This window comes from Triticum aestivum, chromosome 4A (assembly GCF_018294505.1).
Source record: "Triticum aestivum cultivar Chinese Spring chromosome 4A, IWGSC CS RefSeq v2.1, whole genome shotgun sequence".
Classification (NCBI taxonomy): Eukaryota; Viridiplantae; Streptophyta; class Magnoliopsida; order Poales; family Poaceae; genus Triticum; species Triticum aestivum.
Genome location: NC_057803.1, coordinates 67,719,837 through 67,739,143, shown reverse-complemented (window position 1 = coordinate 67,739,143; position 19,307 = coordinate 67,719,837). Strand labels below are relative to the sequence as shown.

At 49.0% G+C, this 19,307-nt stretch overlaps 1 pseudogene; it reads left to right on the top strand.

Annotated features, from left to right (window-relative positions):
• LOC123083731 (probable E3 ubiquitin-protein ligase RHC2A) overlaps positions 1-6,311 on the top strand; it is a 147,577-nt pseudogene extending 141,266 nt beyond the window's left edge.
• Positions 6,312-19,307: the final 12,996 nt, after the last annotated feature.

The window sequence follows — 19,307 nt, the reverse complement described above, 5'->3', positions numbered from 1 at the left end:
TCTATCTTTGCTTCTACTCTTGTAGAACTTGTTGAAGTTCTTCACCATTAAGCTCAATTCTTCATTGAAGTTTTGTTTCTCACTTGATGATGTAGGGGCTTCACATGAGGCTTGGTAGGCACCACTTGATTTTTTGTGAAGTTCCTCTTTATCCTTAAGTGACATCTCATGAGAAACAATTCTTCCAATCACCTCCGTTGGCTTGAGATCTTTGTAATTGGGCACCATTTGGATCAATGTGCACACGGTATCATATTTTCCATCCAAGGCTCTTAGAATCTTCTTGATGATGAATCTATGGGTCATCTCTTCACTTCCTAAGCCGGCAATCTCATTTGTGATGAGAGCAAGCCTAGAGTACATTTCAGCGACACCTTCACCATCCTTCATTTTGAACTTGTCAAGTTGACTTTGAAGCACATCCAACTTGGATTCCTTGACGGAGTCGGTACCTTCGTGCATATCAATCAAAGTGTCCCAAATTTCCTTTGCATTCTCAAGACGACTGATTTTGTTGAATTCTTCGGGGCACAATCCGTTGAAGAGAATATCACAAGCTTGAGCATTGTATTGCAACATCTTCAACTCATCCGCGGTAGCTTCACGGTTTGGTTCTTTCCCATCAAAGAAGTCACCTTGCAAACCAACACACACAATAGCCCAAACGGCGGGGTTATGTCCAAGAATATGCATTTTCATTTTATGCTTCCAACTAGAAAAATTAGTACCATCAAAGTAAGGACCTCTACGGTGATAATTTCCCTCGCTAGATGCCATACTCTCCTAGGTTGTGAAACCAAGGCTATGACCACCAAAAGCTATGGAGATCAAAGCAAATGGAGACCAAAGCTCTGATACCACTTGTAGGATCGAAAGTATGTCTAGAGGGGGGGGGTGATTAGACTACTTGACCAAATAAAAACTTAACCTTTTCCCAATTTTAGTTCTTGGCAGATTTTAGCTATTGTAGGACAAGTCAAGCAATCATCACACAATTCAAGCAAGCATGCAAAGAGTATATTGGCAGCGGAAAGTAAAGCATGCAACTTGCAAGAATGTAAAGGGAAGGGTTTGGAGAATTCAAATGCAATTGGAGACACGGATGTTTTTCCCGTGGTTCGGATAGGTGGTGCTATCCTACATCCATGTTGATGGAGACTTCAACCCACGAAGGGTAATGGTTGCGCGAGTCCACGGAGGGCTCCACCCACGAAGGGTAATGGTTGCGCGAGTCCACGGAGGGCTCCACCCACGAAGGGTCCACGAAGAAGCAACCACCCACGAAGGGTCCACGAAGAAGCAACCTTGTCTATCCCACCATGGCCATCGCCCACGAAGGACTTGCCTCACTAGCGGTAGATCTTCACGAAGTAGGCGATCTCCTTGCCCTTACAAACTCCTTGGTTCAACTCCACAATCTTGTCGGAGGCTCCCAAGTAACACCTAGCCAATCTAGGAGACACCACTCTCCAAGAAGTAACAAATGGTGTGTTGATGATGAACTCCTTGCTCTTGTGCTTCAAATGATAGTCTCCCCAACACTCAACTCTCTCTCATAGGATTTGGATTTTGTGGAAAGAAGATTTGAGTGGAAAGCAACTTGGGGAAGGCTAGAGATCAAGATTCATATGGTAGGAATGGAATATCTTGGTCTCAACACATGAGTAGGTGGTTCTCTCTCAGAACATATGAGTTGGAATTGTGTATGTGTTCTGATGGCTCTCTCCACGAATGAAGAGGAGGTGGAGGGGTATATATAGCCTCCACACAAAATCCAACCGTTACACACAGTTTTCCAATCTCGGTGGGACCGAATCAACAAACTCGGTCGGACCGAAAAGGTAAACCTAGTGACCGTTAGAGATTTTCGGTGGGACTGACATGCAACTCGGTAGGACCGATATGGTTAGGGTTTGGGCATAATGTAATCTCGGTGAGACCGATTACACAAACTCGGTGAGACCGAGTTTGGTAATAAGCTAACTAGAGAGTTGGTCAGGTAAACTCGGTGGGACCGATTTGCTCTTTCGGTGAGACCGAAAAGTTACAAAAAGGAAACGGAGAGTTTACACTGCAATCTCGGTGGGACCGATTTGCTCTTTCAGTGAGACCGAAAAGTTACGAAAGGGAAACAGAGAGTTTGCAATCCCATCTCGGTGAGACCGAGATCCCTATCGGTAGAACCGAATTGCTAGGGTTTGGCAGTGGCTTATGACAAGTGAAACTCGGTGGCGCCAGATAGAAAGAATCGGTAGGACCGAGTTTGGCTTAGGGTTTAGGTCATATGTGGATATGGGAAAGTAGTTGAGGGTTTTGGAGCATATCACTAAGCACATGAAGCAAGAGGCTCATTAAGAAACACCTCATCCCTCCTTGATAGTATTGGCTTTTCCTAAAGACTCAATGTGATCTTGGATCACTAAAATATAAAATGAAGAGTCTTGAGCTTTTGAGCTTGAGCCAATCCTTTGTCCTTAGCATTTTGAGGGTTCCACTTTCACATCCATGCCATGCCAATCATTGAGCTTTCCTAAAATAGTCATCTTGGAATAGCATTAGCTGAATGAGCTATATGTTGTTATGAATTACCAAAACCACCTAGGGATAGTTGCACTTTCACTGATCCATTGCCTACGAGCTTTCCATATATTGTTCTCCGCTTATTTACTTTCCCGTTGCTATTGCTATGATCACTACAAAATACCAAAAACATTACTTTACCACTGTTACCTTTTGCTACCGTTACCACTACTATCATATTACTTTGCTACTAAACACTTTGCTGCAGATATTAAGTTTCCAGGTGTGGCTGAATTGACAACTTAGCTGCTAATACTTGAGAGTATTGTTTGGCCCCCCTTGTGTCGAATCAATAAATTTGGGTTGAATACTTTACCCTCGAAAACTGTGGCGATCCCCTATACTTGTGGGTTATCAGTGTTCACTACTAGACCGAGTTTCAGCATCAGATACAAACTTCATTATCATTGTCAGGAGGTTTTTCTACTTCAGGTTCACTAGAGGCATGCAATGTCCTACCATTTTTCTTCTTCTTTTTCTTTTTAGAAGGACTAGGTGCATCAGTGTTAACTCTTTGAGAGTCTTGTTCAATTCTTTTTGGCTGTCCCTTAGGATAAAGTGGTTCCTGAGTCATTCTACCTCCTCTAGTCATTACTCTAACAGCATGATCATTGATATTATTGTTCATTTCATCAAGCAATTCTCTTTGAGAGTTAACAACTTGTTCTAATTGAGTTTGAACATAGAGGCATGCTTTCCTACACCTCTAACATCATTGGAAATCCTAAATAACAAGTCACTCAAGCAAGCAATCATATCAGAATTGTATTTCAATTGTTTCATAACATTTGCATTGAAGTGACCTTGCTTCCTAATGTAATTTTCAAACTCATCCAGGCATTGGCCAGGATGCATATTTTAAGGATTGCCATTATCATTGAACTTCATTAAAGAATTTACCTCTACCACCTTAGGGGGTGGTGGTGTATCAAGCCCATGTATTTCTTTAATAGGAGGTAAAATATTGACATCCTCAGCTTTAATACCTTTTTCCTTCATAGATTTCTTTGCCTCTTGTATATCTTTAGGACTGAGATATAAGATACCCCTCTTTTTTAGAGTATGTTTAAGCGGTGGTTCATGAAGAGTCCAATCATCATAATTTTTCAATATGTTATTCAATAATTCTTCAGCTTGTCCAATAGTTCGTTCCCTGAAAACACAACCAGCACAACTATCTACGAAATTCCTAGAAGCATCGGTTAGTACATTATAGAAGATATCGAGTATTTCATTTTTCTTAAGAGGGTCATCAGGAAAACCATTAAGCAATTGGAGAAGCCTCCCCCAAGCTTGTGGGAGACTCTCTTCTTCAATTTGTACAAAGTTAAATATTTCCTGTAAGGTAGCTTGTTTCTTATGAGCAGGAAAATATTTTTCAGAGAAGTAGTAAATCATATCCTAGGGACTACGCACACAACCAGCAGCAAGAGTATTATACCAAGTCTTAGCATCACCCTTTAATCTCTCCCTAATAATAAAGCACGGATTGAGTCTCCGGATTCACCATCGTGGCTTTTTTAGAAAACAATCCCTATGGTTTTTGAAAGTTCAACTCACAGTCCGTATTTAAGTGGACAAGGAAAACGATTTGATTTTGCAAATTAACCACTTCAGTTTGTAAGAATTACACTGGCGCTCCTTTCTTTATCTTATCCACCGACAGCTCCCAGGACTCGAGCTTCCCTGCGCCCCGGCTGTGACGGCGGCTTCCTGGAGCAGATGGACGCGCCGCCGCCGCGCCGGGCGTCGCGCCCTCCGCCCCCACGGGGTCAACGAGGTCCTGCCCTGCCGCAGCCGGCGTGGCGCCTCGGGTGCCCGCTTGGGGTTACTGTACAACCCAGTCATCGTACTCCGACGCTCCGCCGCCCCTCCCTGCGACGAGGCCCCCGGTGCCACCAGCAGCTTCGAGCTCTTCTACGATGATGGCGCCAGATCCGGCCTCTGCCCGCTGCCCGAGACCATGTTTGACTTCCTCATGGGGTCCGGATTCGAGTGGTTCCTCAAGCAGCTCGCCTGGATCGAGGCCGGCGGCTTCGGCGCTGTCCGCCCATGCGACAACCCAGCGGACTGCAAGGCCGCCGTCGAGCCCATGCCCACTGTCGTCATCGCCGCCTGCCCTGGCCACATCGGCGCCGACTCCCACTGCGTCGTCTGCAAGGAGACCTTCGAGCAGGGCGACTAGGCCAGGGAGATGCCCTGCAGCACATGTACCACCATGACTGCATCCTGCCGTGGCTCGCGCTGCGTAGCTCATGTCCCCTGTGCCGGCACAAGCTGCCCATAGATGTGGCACGGCCTGCTCCGGTGTGTGACCTCGGTGCCACCGACGACCAGGGCAGCAACACAGGGGCTAAGGCTGGCAGTGAGGAGGAGACAATGGTTGGGTTGATGATTTGGAGGCTCCCTGGTGGAGGCTTTGCTGTTGGCAGGTGGGCCGATGAGAGGGAGCTCCCCTCCCAGGTGTCTACACTGAGGTGGATGGGGGTTTCAACAATGGTGGTGTACCGAGGAAGATCTCATGGTCATCAAGAGGGAGTTGTTCGTCACAGAGGGGAGTTAGCAGATGTGTGTTTGACAACATGTTTGCTTGCTTTGACACACCCATCCTTGAGGTCGGACTGGAGCTCAGTTTTCACCTGTGAGCACAAGCTGAAGATCCTAGGATAGCCATGCGGATGCGATTGCCAGGTGATGACTGCATCACGCAGTGGGGAATATGACAATTGGATGTTGGAGAGCCGCAGATGTCTGTTTGATGTTTTCTATATACCAGTTGAGAGATAAAGAGGATTTGTACATAAAGTGCAAATTGTGTGCTGTTTTGTACATAGAGGAGCAGAACAAGAGATGTTGCAATGGAAATGTCCTCTAGTTTGCGCATTCAGGATGGTCTTCGTGTTGCATTTTGGAGTATCATTCAGCAAGACAAGTTTTTTTACTGATGCACGCATCTAGATAGTGAGCATGTCAGCACTCAATTGTTTCTTCAAATTCCATCTCGCTCAATGCAACGGGGGTTCCTCCATTGTAACCATGACTTGTTGGAAGGTTCAGAGCATAGCAAAGATTCAATAAAGCATCACTCAAGATATTTTCTGTTCTCCAATTGAATATTTTCTCCTCTTCAATTGGAAAATACGCGACAAGGAGCAATGGCAAGCAGCAACAGCGGTGGCAAGCAGAGGCAGGTTGTTGCCGTGTCGTGATTGAGGTTAAGTATAGAGGGAGATGCAGGGTGGGGTGGGGTCCTAATCATTTGTATTATTGATGCTCTGGCTATCGCCTCACGATTATCGATTGGTGCTCGCGCCTCATCTGTGTTGGTCAGTTGCTACGCTAGCAGATTACTAATCATATGAGATTCAGATAAAGTGCAGACTACCAATTCATGGGCTGGAGAAGTACACACATGGCTGCAAGATGTAGAAGAAAGGGAGAATAGCAGCATATTACTAATCAAGAATTCCAAGTGCAAACCACGTTGGCAGATTTCTATCACGTTGGTTGATTACTAATACACACTGAAATTACTAATACACAATTTATCACAAGGCAAAAAAATTGTGTGCGCGCTACTACTGCTTATAGGGAATAGAGAATACAGATAATGTTGAAGATTATATATCAATGAGAATTTTTAATTCTTGCAGTTGCTAATGCACTGATATTTTAAGTTTGCTTTGGATATTTCACGAATAACGTTCAATTCAAAGAGATGGACATAGCTAAGGTAACGACACATTATCCAACGTGAGATCCCACCTCATTCAAATTCCTTCTCACTATGATACATAGATGGACCTAATCTTTTCAAATTTTAATTATTATCTTGCGTAGGTGTGGCTCATTGGCAGGTGTGCACAGCCGAAATCACTGCCTCAAGATTGATAATGTTCAAACGCATTGTGATCAGAGGAGAACCTGGCCATCGACAACGAGGTGGGAAAAAGTTTAAGTGGTGACATAGATGCGATGCCGTCTTAAAATAGAGGACTTGGATCTGTGAGGTCTTGTACTCACTCGATTTTTTACCGTTGCAACGCACGGGCAATTTTCCTAGTGAGAACATAAATAATTTGAGAATATAATAGTGGTGAATTTTCTCATCATGAGCAAAAAGTGTGGCTACGTCATTCAACTTAGTCAGGCCCCGTTTGATAGCAAAGTATTTTCTAAGTATTTTGAGAATACTACAGTTTTTTGAGATTACCATAGTTTTATTTACAATGAGTTGTTTGGTTGCCCCTAACAACTGTGTTTTTAATACTGTAGTATTGGGCAAACTGCAATTTTTTCTCTGCATAAAAAAATAACCCCAAACCTCTTTTTAAAAAACAGAGTTGTTGAGTGCGTAAACACAACGGCTAAATAGCAAAATTTATAGCGTTATGCGGCAACAGCCAAACAGGTTCTATGTATTGTGAATACTCCAAAATACTCTGTTTTGATAAAACTATGGTATCTCACACCTAAAGGCAAAATTATTGTAGTTTTTGATACTTTGGTTTATATAATACTTTGCTATCAAACATAGCCTAAGATGTGCCACAACAGTTTCATTTTCATAACCATGGAAAGGATCAGATTCAACCAAAATAATTAACTCTGGGTCAACAGAGAGTTCATAATCCTTATCATCAACAAAGATAGGTGAAGTAGCAAACTGAGGATCACATTTCATTTTAGCATTCAAAGTCTTTTCTTTATACTTGCATAATAATTTTTCTAGATCAGTTTTATCCTTACAAGCAAGAATGTCTCTAGTTGTCTCCTCATCCAAAACATAACCTTCCGGTATCTTAGGCAATTCATATCTAGGAGAACTAGTTCTAATAGGTGTTTCAATATTTTTAGTTTCAAGCTCTTCATCAGTTTCAATATTCTCAAAAGCTTTAGTTCTAGCAAGTTGTTCATCAAGAAATTCATCTAGTGGCACATTATCATCAAGCAAGGTACTAGCATCATCATAAATATCATTCATAGCAGAAGTAGCATCATCAATAACTTGCGACATATCGGGATTAATATCATGTGCTGGTGTTGCAAGTTTACTTATAACAGAAGGTGAATCAAGTGCAGAGCTAGATGGCAAGTCCTCACCTCCCCTCGTCTCGAAGGAAAACAATCTTAGTCTTAGCGTCCTTTGGATTCTTCATAGTGATAATTTGATAATAATCCCAAGTGACCTCACAAATATAGCTATGCTCCCCCGCAACGGCACCAGAAAAAGGTCTTGATAACCCACAAGTATAGGGGATCGCAATAGTTTTCGAGGGTAGAGTATTCAACCCAAATTTATTGATTCGACACAAGGGGAGCCAAAGAATATTTGAAAGTATTAGCAGTTGAGTTGTCAATTCAACCACACGTGGAGATTAATTATCTACAGCAAAGTGATCAATAGCAAAGTAGTATGATAGTTTTGATAATAGTAGCAAGAACAACAATAATGGTAACAATGATAGCAATGATTTTGTAGCAAGTGCAACGGTAACAATAGCAATAGCAACTTAGCGAGAACAACATAAGAGAAATTCGTAGGCATTGGATAAGTGAATTCGTTGGATGATATTCATCATATAACAGTCATAACCTAGGGCGATACAGCACTAGCTTCAATTCATAAATATAATGTAGGCATGCATTCTGTAAATAGTCATACATGCTTATGGAAAGAACTTGAATGACATCTTTTGTCCTACCCTCCCATGGCAGCGAGGTCCTATTGGAAACTAAGGGATATTAAGGCCTCTTTTTATAGGGAGCCGGAACAAAGCATTAACACATGGTGAATACATGAACTCCTCAAACTACGGTCATCACCGGGAAGTGTCCCGACTATTGTCACTCCGGGGTTGCCCGGTCATAACATGTAGTAGGTAACAATAACTTGCAAGATCGGATCTACAACATAGATATAATAGTGATAACATAAACGGTTCAGATCTGAAATCATGGCACCCGGTCCCAAAGTGACAAGCATTAAGCATGGCAAAGTCATAGCAACATCAATCTCAGAACATAATGGATACTAGGGATCAAGCCCTAACAAAACTAACTCGATTACATGATGAATCTCATCCAACTCCTCACCGACCAGGGAGCCTACGAAGGAATTACTCGCTCCCGGTGGGGAGCATCATGGAATTGGCGATAGAGAAGGGTTGTTGATGACGAAGATCGAAGATCCCCCTCTCCAAAGCCCCAAACGGACTCCAGACTAGCCTCCCGGTGAAGAACAGGAGGTAGTGACGGCTCCATCTCATGAAACGCGATAACTCTTTCTCCTTGTTTTTTTTCTGGAAATATGTGATTTTATAGCATTGGTTTCAGGGTCTGCGGGGCCACCAGGTGGGGACAACCCACCTGGGCACGCCTGGAGGGGGGCGCCCTGGTGGGTTGTGCCTGCCTAGGTGCCCCACTCCGGTGGTTCTTGGCTCCAGAAATTATCTTTATTTGTATACAAATTCCTTGCAAAGTTTCGTTCCAATCCGAGAACTTTTATTTCTGCACAAAAACAACACCATGGTAGTTCTGCTGAAAACAGCATCAGTCCGGGTTAGTTTCATTCAAATCATGCAAATTAGAGTCCAAAACAAGAGGAAAAGCATTAGGAAAAGTAGATATGATGGGGACGTATCAATTGGCTAAGGACGAGGTGACGATGCATGTCAGAAATGGTTCCAAGGTTGACCTATGAGTGTCCAATGAGTGTTGAAGCACGCGGCGAATATCGTTATTTTTCTAACCTTCACAGATGATATAAGTAGGTATGGATATATCTACTTGTTGAAACACAAGTCTGAAACATTTGAAAAGTTCAAAGAATTTCAGAGTGAAGTGGAGAATCATTGTAACAAGAAAAGAAAGTTTCTACGATCTGATCACGGAGGCGAATATTTGAGTTACAAGTTTGGCCTTCATTTAAGACAATGTGGAATTGTTTCACAACTCATGCTGATACGTCTCCAATGTATCTATAATTTTTGATTGTTCCATGCTATTATATTATCTGTTTTGGATGTTTTATATGCATTAATATGCTATTTTATATTATTTTAGGGACTAACTTATTAATCTAGAGCCCAGTGCCAGTTTCTGTTTTTTCCTTGTTTTTGAGTTTCGCGGAAAAGGAATACCAAACGGAGTCCAAACGGAATAAAACCTTCGTGATGATTTTTCTTGGACTAGAAGACACCCTAGAGACTTGGAGATCAAGTCGTAAGAGCCACCAGGCGGCCACAAGGGGGAGGGCGCGCCCAGGGGTAGGGCCCACCCCCTGCCTTGTGGGCCCCTCGTGACTCCCCTGACCTAATTCTTCATCCTATATATTCACATATATTCCCAAACCACTAGAAGTATCCACGAAAACACTTTTCCACCGCCGCAACCTTCTGTTCCCGTGAGATCCCATCTTGGGGCCTTTTCCGGCATCCCGTCGAAGGGGGATTCGATCACGGAGGGCTTCTACATCAACCCTATTGCCCTTCCGATGAAGTCTGAGTAGTTTACACTACAAAAAAAGACACATCCGTGACATTTTGGGCCGAACGAAAAAAAATTCTGTCATACATATGACACTTCTATGACGATAATTGTGACAAAACCCGGTATCATCATAGACGTGGTGGGCTCCTACTTCTATGACAAAAAATCATGACAGAAAATGGGCTTTTCGTCCTGGGCGGGCCGGAGACGCAACTGCATGACATTCTTTGGGCCGTCCATGACGGAAAAAACTGTGGTAGAAGCGAGGGGGAGGAAAATTTCGGGGAGTTCCCAGTTACGGTGGGAGGTCAGGGGCCGAGCAATGCGCGTTTCTCTCGTACACGTACGAGCGTGTGTGCGAGGCGTTGGCCCTAACTGAACCCGAGCGAGGCATTGGGCTCTAACTGAACCCGAGCGATTGCACTGCAGGCTACACATTACTAAACCCGAGCGATCGATCGATGGCTGTTAACTGAACCCGATCGAGCGATTCCTTCGCTACTGCTGCTAACCGAAGCTGATCGATGGGATAAAAAGTGAGTGTTGGGGGGGGGGTTGGATGAACAGTGGGCGGTGGCGTTGCCTCTGGATGAACAGGACCCCATGGTGTGGTGGAGGGCTGGATGAACAGTAGACGGTGGAGGGGTGCCCGTGGAGGGGTGGATGAACAAGACCCCATGGTGTGGAGGGCTGGATGAACAGTAGACGGTGGAGGGGTGGTTGAACAGGACCCCGTGGTGTGGAGTGCTGGATGAACAGTAGACGGTGGAGGGGTGCCCGTGGAGGGGTGGTTAAACAGGACCCCGTTGTGTGGAGGGCTGGATGAACAGTAGACGGTGGAGGGGTGGTTGAACAGTAGCCGGTGGAGTAGTGCGCGGTGGAGGCTGGATGAACAGGAGCCCGTGGAGGCTGGAGGAGGTCGACGGTGGAGGTGAACAGTATCCCGTGGAGTCCCGTTTTGCGGTACGCCACACCCCTCCCAATGAACAGGACCCCCGTTTCGACCGTAGCGCTCCAACACAAGTCTGTTTCCTCTGTTTTGCGGTACGCCACACCCCTCCCGATCAACAGGGCCCCCGTTTCGACCGTAGGAGGTCCGTTTCCTCTGTTTTGCGGTACACCACACCCCTCCCCATCAACAGGACCCCCGTTTCGACCGTAGGAGGTCCGTTTCCTCCGTTTTGCGGTACGCCACACCCCTCCTGATGAACATGATCCCGTTTCGAATGTGGCCAGTCGAACACAAGGCCGTTTCCTCCGTTCTGCAGTACGCCAGGCCTCGTTTCCATTGCATGTTCCGTCCAAGCCCCCCCGATGAACATGATGCATTCAATTGCCTCCCCATGAACACGGCGCATTCTGTTGCCTCCCCATGAACACGATGATGACACCGTTTCTCCGTTCCGACCCAGCCATGTACACGAGCCCTCGGCGTACGTATGCGCGAGTAGGCGTTTGAGACCCCGCCCGTATGTACACATACGTGGCCGTATTTTCTTTCTTGCACCCTGACTGTTGTACGTACGTGTACATGCTACGTGCGTGCCTCTACTACGACACGTGCGCGCCTCTACATCGACCAGTATATATGTAAGTACACGTTCGCAACCAGAATGACAACGCTACGTACGCTTCGACCAGGTGGGTCCCGACTGTCAGGCACTTCCTTGCGTGTGAAGATGTAGCTGGTGGGTCCCAGCAGTCAGGGGGGCGAATCGTTTTTTTTTTTTGCCCGGACGCACTTCCCTGCGTGCGAAGGTGTAGCTGGTGGGTCCCAGCAGTCAGGGGGGAAATGTTTTTTTGCGAAATACGGTGGCCCGTCCGGTGGGTCCCCGCTGTCAGGTGGAGGAATAATTATTTTGCACGTAATAAGGAGGCACTTCCTTGCTACGGCCATGGACCCAGCTATCAGCCTCTCCACGTACAGTCCACATCCGATGGAAGTCGTTCCTTGACCACGTTGACCACGCCGCGCCGAGAGCACCAGGGCGGTGGACGACGGTGAGGCCTAGGAAGGGGACGATGGGGAGCCAGGGAAGACGCGTGTCAGAGTAAATGACCATGGGTAGCCTAGCCGGCTTCCCCGGGCTCTTCAAAAAAATTATAGGCCGATTGAGCCTCGAAGCGTCCAAGACGAGGGGCCGCCTTCCCCCAGCTGGCTACCTCTCAGGCCGGCTGCGCAAAGGCGGCCCAGCCCTGAAATCCTTGAGAAACAAGACCATGAGAAGGCCGACTCCAAGAAGCCGGCCATGAGAAGGCCGACTTCCAGGAGCCAGCCTGTCACATCCTAGCTTCTGGTAATGCTCTAGGCTAGCTTCATGTGTGCATCATGTTTAAATTCTGAAATTTGAACTGAGGAATTTTGGAAGCCTCAAAAACTTAAATAAAAGAAGGGCAAAAACCCTAACATTCTCATTCGTTGTTCCAAAATGCTCTTCTTAGATGTTTAATATTTTGGCAAGGGTTTTGATCCAAACCAAAAATATTGAACATTTTTAGGGATTTATTTTTGGGACTTTGAATTTAAATCATTAGTTATTTGAATTTGAATTATATTCATATAATTAGAATATAATTTCAAATATCCCTGAAATATTTTATGAGCTTTTGGAAAAGTCCATCTAGCAAAATAAAAATATTCAGAGGAGCTTTTGGCATTGTTTTGAATTATTTTTAAATTCAAAACAGTGGCAAAAGAATTAAATAAAAATAAAACAGAACAGAAATAGGAAAAACAGAGAAAGGGAGAGAAGGCCACCTGGGCCACTTACCTGGCGCCACTTACCTGGCCCAGCTCCATCTGGCCGGCCCAGCCCACCTCCTCCCCCTTGTCCTCTTCCTCCTCTGCCAGGAGGACGAACAGAGGCGAGGCGTGGCGCGCGCCCGAGAGGCCTCGGCCACCTCCTGCTTCCCCCCTGGCCACCTCCTGCCTGGTTGCCTCCCTCCTCGACGCCCGGAGACGCCATGCACTCCCCCTCGCCCCCTGCATCTCTCCTCTCTCCCCCTGGACCCCCCCTCCTCCTCCTCTGCTCTCCCTCCCTCTCGTCACCGAACGCACCTGAGAGCGCCGCTCGCCGTAGCCATGACCACCGGCCACCCCTCGCTCCCTCTCCACATTCCTGAGCCCCGTCCCGACCCCATGGAGCTGCACACCGAGGCACGCGACCAGAGGAGGCCCCAGTCGACCGGAGCATCGTCGTCTTCATCTCCGGTGCCCGGAGATCGCCGCCATAAATTCGCGTCGTCCAGAGCTTCCCCGACCTCGTCGTCGACTCTGCTAGTCCCTACGTGAGCCACTCTTCTTTTTCCCCCTGGAATCCCCGTCGTTCCCCTCCCCTAGCTAGCTTCCCCACCTCGGCCGAGAGTTTCTCGCCGCCGGCCATGGCGTGGCCGTGGCCACAGCCACCGCAGCTCGCTCCCGAGCCCACCATCGTGCTCAGCACGATCGCATGAACCCGTAGACACCCACAACGCCTCCTGCCGTGCTCCCTAACACCGACCCCGAGCTCGCCCGAGCTCCGGCCGCCGCCGAGGTCGACGCCGTGCTCAACTCCGGCCACCTTGCGGCCTCCCGCCCATTCCTTTGGATGCGGAGGAGCAAGAGCTTCTCCCTAGTGCCCTCAGCGCGCCAAACCACCGCTCGTAGCGCCAAACCCGCCATCCACCCGAACTCCGGCCGCCGCTCACGAGCTCGCCGTTGTCGATACCGACCATCACCGGCACGGCCACCACCACCGTTCGATGCGCACGAGTCCCAGCTCGCCGTAGACCCCAACCGCACCCTAAACTGTGCCCTGTAGCGCGAACCCGATGCGTTTCCGCCGCTCCGTTGGTCGTCGCCGGCGAAACTCCGGCGGGAGCTGACGTGGCTCCGTCATTAGGAGCTAACCCAGCTGGTTAATCAATCTACAGACACTGACACTGGGCCCCACCCCTGGTCAAACCCCAGCCAGCGCTGGGTTTGACCGGGATTAGTCCCTGTGTCACTGACGTATGGCCCCCACACGTCAGGTTTGACCTGGACCCGCCCTGTTGACCTGATGACGTCAGGGTGAGGTCATGCTGGCGCAATATTCCTTTTCTGGAATTTAGTTAGTTTATAATAATCAGGAAATTCCAGAAATAGCTAAAACTTCTAAAAAATCATAGAAAATTAACCGTAACTCCAAATTAAATAATTTATATATGAAAAATTATCAGAAAAATTCAAGGAATCCATCTGTACCATTTTCATGCATGTTAGCACAACTTATAGCTGCTGTTTAGCACAAATCAATTAAATGGCATTTAAATAATCACATATGGAGTTTGAATTTGAATATTATATTCAAACCAACTTCATTTAATCTGTTGCTAGTTGCATTAGCTCAAAACACATTCATATTGCCATGTCATGAGCATGCATCATATTGTGCATAGCATTGATTGTGTCTTTCCTCAGTTGCCGGTGATTGCCCCCTTTCGATAGACGTGATACCGATGATGTGATCGTTGACACTGATGAAGACTCAATGTTATCTTCAGAAGTGCCAGGCAAGCAAAACCCCCTTGTTCATTCCGATAAAATCCCACTCTCTCGCTCCTGCTCTCTTTTACTGCATTAGGACAACAACGACATATTTGTTACTTGCTGCGGTAGCTGAACCCCTTTATCCTTTGCATGACCTGTCATTGCCACAGTAAATAGATGAAACCCACTAGCATGAGTAGGAGTTGTTTGAGCCCTGTTGTGCCTACTCATTCATGTTTGTTTGTCATGCCTGCTACTGCTTAGAGTTGAGTCAGGTCTGATTCATTGGGGATGAATCAGAGGTGTGTGAACATGTCCTACTGTGTGTGAGCTAAGTGTGTGAACACGATTTGGTAAAGGTAGCGGTGAGAGGCCATGTAGGAGTACATGGTGGGTTGTCTCATTGCAGCCGTCCTCAGGAACTGAGTTCTGTGTTTGTGATCCATGATTCAGCTACTACCATACATTGGGCCCTGAAATATGACCCCGCTCGACTTCTTATTCACCCTAGTCCTCTGTCCAGGAGTTGCAAGTAGTTTCTGGTGTTTGTAGCTTACTGGAGGCCGTGGACAGCGCTGACCGTAGGGGTGGGCTGTGATGCGGTAGGTACGTGGCATGGTGTACCGGATGCCCGTTTGGTATCTCGAGAACCCTGTTCACATTGTTTGGGGCTGTGAGCGAAACTCCGGCCGGATCTCCTCATGGATGGAACCCGAATAGGCGATAAACCTGGACTAGAGACTTGAGTGTTTAGGTAGGTCGTGGTCTACACCCACGTCGGCTTTCGCTTGAAGTCTGCCGAGCACATGTCGTGTGCAGACGCTAAGTGGTGGAAACATGTATGAAGAAGTACACCCCTGCAGAGTTAACATCATCTATTCGAATAGCCGTGTCCGCGGAAAAGGACTTCTGGGTTGCTTATATCAGTTCATAGACAAGTGAAAGTGGATACCCTAAAATACGCAAGATAAGCGTGAGTGCTATGGATGGCGTTCTCGTAGGGAGACGGGAGCGGATCCATAGTGGTGTATTGATATGGTGAATATGTGGACTCGTGTGCGCCACCTCAAAAGAGTTACTTGCAGTCGTAGTTCAGGTTAGCCACCGAGTCAAAGCTAGCTTGCTGCAGTTAAACCCCACCATCCCCCTTGTTGAAAATGATGCATATGTAGTTAGTTCTGATGTAAGTCTTGCTGGGTACATTTGTACTCACGTTTGCCTATTTTATGTTTTTGCAGAGAGACTTCAGTCTCACTAGTAGTTCCACGTGGACTTCGACGTTTAGCTTGTTACCTCAGCTACGATCTTGTGCCCTCGGCAGGATCTGATAGATAGTCAGGCTTCTCAGCCTTTTTCATTTATAGATGTCTGTACCCAGACATGATAGCTCCCGCTTGTGCTTTGATTTGTATGCTCTGAATGTTGGGTCATGAGACCCATGTTTGTAATATCTCGCTCCTCGGAGCCTATTGAATAAATTACTTGAGTCGTAGAGTCATGTTGTGATGCCATGTTGTACTTGCACATATCGAGCATATTGTGTGTATGCTATTGAAATGCTTGGTATGTGTGGGATCTGACCATCTAGTTGTTTATCTTTAGTAGCTTCTCTTACGGGGAAATGTCTCCTAGTGTTTCCACCGAGCCATGGTAGCTTGCTACTGCTCCGGAACACTTAGGCTGGCCGGCATGTGTCCTTCTTCGTTCCTGTGTCTGTCCCTTCGGGGAAATGTCACGCGATGAATACCGGAGTCCTGTTAGCCCGCTACAGCCCGGTTCACCGGAGTCCTGCTAGCCCAGTGCTACAGCCTGGATTCACTCACTGATGACCGACACGTTCGATGCTGGGTCATGGATGCCTGTCCCTGTAAGTCTGTGCCACTTTGGGTTTATGACTAGCCATGTCAGCCCGGGCTCCTTATCATATGGATGCTAGCGACACTGTCATATACGTGTGCCAAAAGGCGCAAACGGTCCCGGACAAAGGTAAGGTGACACCCGTGGGAATACCGTGCGTGAGGCCGCAAAGTGATATGAGGTGTTACATGCTAGATCGATGTGGCATTGAGTCGGGGTCCTGACACGGCCCCTCAGCAGGCGGCCAAGATCGTGCCCTCACAGTCTGCACCCACATAACAGCGACAAGACGGGCGCATGGCTACAGTGAAGCCTGCCACCCCCGAATCCCGGGGCACGCAAGGCCACAGTGCGTCGTACGGGGCGGCCATCACCCGTCCGGCGTGGCACTGTTTCCACATTGATCGTGATGTCACCCATGGCGAGCGGTCAGTACGACCCGTGGGTGGCGGGCCCCCTCAGTCAGGGAGACCCCAAAGGCGGCCAGGCTTCCCACAATCGGCCTGGGTTGCGGCCGGCTCCCAATAGCCGACCAGCTCTCTCCCTCGAAGGAGGTGCCTGATTAAGGAGATAAGACAAGGTAAGGCTACAGTGATGAGCCGCCTCGCGACGACACTGTAGCCATGCTTACCCCGACAAAGCCCTCGTCACCAGAGGCAAGGCAACAGTAACCAACCTCCGACAAAACACCCGAACAGTGGGGCCAACCTGTCAACCAGAGGGCCGGCAGCTGGCGGGGCCTACCGGGCGGCGGACGCATCAGTCGGTGGAGAAGCTGGCCAGCGTAGACCCAGACGGTTGGGGCCCACGCACAGCCAGATTACCATTGTACCCCTGGGGGGTAGGCCTATATAAACCGCCCAGGGCACCCATGCAGGGGGGCTCTCTCTTTGGATAGTTTTTAGAGACCACAACGAAAGGAGGAGCAGGCAAGCCTCGCCCCCCTCCATCCTTTCACCAAACAGCTCAAGGAGCCTCTTGTAGCTACTTGCCAATCTAGTGACCATGCAGAGACCCCGCAGAGCAGCACTAGGGGTGTTATCTCCACGGAGAGCCCTGAAGCTGGGTAAGATCCGCCAGCGTGCATGTCTTCGCCTTATCCCGTTTCCAGGCACCGGCGATGTTTTATTGGCTCCCACAATGATAAGCCACCCGTTGGCATATGTCACACCAACCACCCGACATTTGGCGCCCATCGTGGGGCCAGGTGCACCGTCGTCCGGAGACCTGCTCTGGACGGGAACCCTCTTCCTCCCCAGCGTGCGTAGCCAGCCCGGCTCGCCCGATGGCGCTTGCCCCAACGCGCTGCAAGGCGTCGCTGACGCATGCGCGGTGAGCTGCCTCGCCGATCTTCTTCACGAGACTCGCATCTCTGACGAGCCCGCTTCCGACGCGAGCACAGGCTGCCCCGAAAGCCACCTTGTCAGCCTCCTCGACCAACTCCACGTCTCCGGCGAGCTGGCTACGGACTTGTAGTCGGTTGGCTTGACCAACCCGATGCTTGTTGATTCCGACACGGCATCACTTGACACCTTCCCCTCCAATGTGGTAATCATCAATGACCCTCTTCCTCGAGTCGACAGCAGCGGCAGCGCCATCACCGAGGTACTCGTCATCAGCCACGGCGCCGCCTCTGGCGAAAACGCCCACGACGCCCTGCAGGCGGCGCTGCACGACTTATCCGCCCCCATCCCGGCTGACGCCGACGCACAGACACTGGAGGCGCGCCGCCTCTCCATCATTGCGGAGGGCGAGAAGCTAGCCTCCATGAGACGCCTCACCGAGGCTCACCAGCGTGAAGTCGACCGCGCCGCCTTCGGCACGCCGCCTGCCGACGGGCCGAGCCGCGCCGGTATCATCAAGAAACGCGGTGCAGCTATCACTGGTGCGCAGGGAGCAGATCGCCTAGTCTATGCCACACCTCTTGAGAACCTACGCGCCGCCCAGGCGGCTGTAGATGAGCTGGACGGACTGAGGGCCGATGAGCTCCCCTACATGACCAGACGCATCCAGCAGCATATCGACGCGGCCACAGAGCGGCACAAAGCCGGTGCCCGCGCCGAAAGTCCTCCCCCACGCCGAGAGCATGGTGCGACGTCCTGAACGACGACAGCGGGCGACACCCGCGCAAGGAAAGAAAAGGAGCCGGCTGCCAGCCGCAGCCGGACTCGAATCTCCATCGAGCGTGACGCAGAAGGCCGTCCTCGAGCTGTCGAATGGCGGGGCAATCCGCCCCTCCTCCGCCTCATGGGGAGACATACCCCACTCCGCCGCCTGTCACGCATCTGACTCTCAGCGGCCGACTGGGTCGCCGAGAAGGAGTCGGCGAGAATGACGCCCGCCACCAGATCGACCGCCTAGCGTGATCCCTGGCTCCGGAAGAAGAAGATGATGTCGGCCCGCCCTGCTTCGGCCCCCGCATCCACGACGAGCCCTTCCCTCAAGGGTTCTCGCTCCCAAGAGACACACCCAAGTACAATGGCTCCGTGAAGCCGGAAGACTGGTTGATCGACTACTCCACTGCGGTTAGCATCGTGAACGGCAACAGGCGCGTTGCCGTGAAGTATGTTCCCCTCATGCTCCAAGGCACGTCACGTACCTGGATCAACAGCCTCAAGCCTTACAGCGTGAACAGCTGACTGGACTTCACAGAAGCCTTCATCTGCAACTTCACCAGCACCTACAAGCGGGCTCCTAATCTCTGACAGCTCTCCTTGTGTGTGCAAGGGCCCAGTGAATCAACTCGCGACTACCTCACGCGTTGGGCCGAACTCCGCAACTCCTGCGAAGGGGTGCACGAGGTTCAGGCTATAGAGTACTTCACCGCCGGGTGCCGAGAAGGCACCCTCCTCAAGCACCGACTCCTCTG